The sequence below is a fragment of the Pseudoliparis swirei genome, chromosome 14 (genome assembly GCF_029220125.1).
Source record: "Pseudoliparis swirei isolate HS2019 ecotype Mariana Trench chromosome 14, NWPU_hadal_v1, whole genome shotgun sequence".
Lineage (NCBI taxonomy): Eukaryota > Metazoa > Chordata > Actinopteri > Perciformes > Liparidae > Pseudoliparis > Pseudoliparis swirei.
Window position 1 is genome coordinate 440,756 of NC_079401.1, and position 614 is coordinate 441,369.

The window sequence follows — 614 nt, forward strand, 5'->3', positions numbered from 1 at the left end:
GTATGACCCTCACCAAGGTCCCGTGGTAACCCCTCACCAAGGTCCCGTGGTAACGACCCTCACCAAGGTCCCTATCCAAGGTCCCCGTGGTAACGGCCCCTCACCAAGGTCCCCGTGGTAACGGCGCCTCACCAAGGTCCCCGTGGTAACGGCCCCTCACCAAGGTCCCCGTGGTAACGACCCCTCACCAAGGTCCCCGTGGTAACGTCCCCTCACCAAGGTCCCCGTGGTAACGGGCCCTCACCAAGGTCCCCGTGGTAACGACCCCTCACCAAGGTCCCCTCACCAAGGTCCCCGTGGTAACGGGCCCTCACCAAGGTCCCCGTGGTAACGTCCCCTCACCAAGGTCCCCGTGGTAACGACCCCTCACCAAGGTCCCCGTGGTAACGTCCCCTCACCAAGGTCCCCGTGGTAACGACCCCTCACCAAGGTCCCCGTGGTAACGGGCGCACAGAAAGAATGAAACAAAGAAATCAAAGCCGGAAAGATGTTTTATTTTGAAATGTGACAGGAAGCAGCCGTCTGAGGCTTCGTGGTGACGCCGTTTCCCAAAACAGGAAACGGAAATGTACTTCCCACGGGGTTCTGGGTTAGAATCCACGCAGAATAACACA

At 59.4% G+C, this 614-nt stretch overlaps 1 protein-coding gene across 1 annotated transcript in view; it reads right to left on the reverse strand.

Annotated features, from left to right (window-relative positions):
• Nucleotides 1–473: 473 nt before the first annotated feature.
• Nucleotides 474–614, reverse strand: part of ftcd (formimidoyltransferase cyclodeaminase) — a 26,819-nt gene continuing 26,678 nt past the window's right edge. The window contains exon 16 of the mRNA XM_056431739.1: nt 474–614. This exon is cut by the window's right edge and continues 1,210 nt beyond it. The gene's annotated coding sequence lies outside the window, so the exon portion shown is untranslated.